Raw genomic sequence first — 756 nt, 5'->3', positions numbered from 1 at the left:
CCTTGCCCCCCTCCCCCAACTCTCAACAACACCTGCATGGACTCTGCTCTACAATTACAGACGCCTACGCTGGTGTGTTGTGTGTATGTGTGTGTATGTATGTATGTATGTGTGTGTGTGTGTGTGTGTGTGTGTGTGTGTGTGTGTGTGTGTGTGTGTGTGTGTGTGTGTGTGTGTGTGTGTGCGTATCTGTATGCGTGTTTGTGGGTGGGTGGGTGGGGATTGCATAAGGTCATGTGCGTGTATAGGTATGGCTGTGTGTATATACGCGCACGTGCGTATACATCTAACACACAATAACAACAACAACGAAGATAAACCAGCAAACAACAAAGCAATTAAGAGTACAATTCCCCCTCCCTCAAAAAAAAAAAAAAAACTCTACGGCATGAGAACCCAACTTTCACATCAACCCAAATCAATTACATGTCTTTTCTAAGCATTGACATTTCAACAGCGATAATAGTTCCGTGTTCAGGCATCTTTAAAAAATATATTTTTTAACGTATCATACCTTATTTGGTAAACTCTTCGTATACTCTCATATCGTAAAGGAAAATAAAGGAAAATGCACCTGAAATAACCAAGGAGAAACGGAGCAAATAATTAATTCAAACTAACCCTAGTAATGGTCATTGGTCTTCGGTAAAAACGATAATCATATTGATAATGGTGATGATGATTATGATGATGATGATGATCATATAATGATGATGATGATGATGATAAAAGCAATAACAATAGTAATAATGCTAA

The sequence above is a fragment of the Penaeus vannamei genome, chromosome 28 (genome assembly GCF_042767895.1).
Source record: "Penaeus vannamei isolate JL-2024 chromosome 28, ASM4276789v1, whole genome shotgun sequence".
NCBI classification, from domain to species: domain Eukaryota; kingdom Metazoa; phylum Arthropoda; class Malacostraca; order Decapoda; family Penaeidae; genus Penaeus; species Penaeus vannamei.
This window is presented reverse-complemented; position numbering follows the sequence as displayed.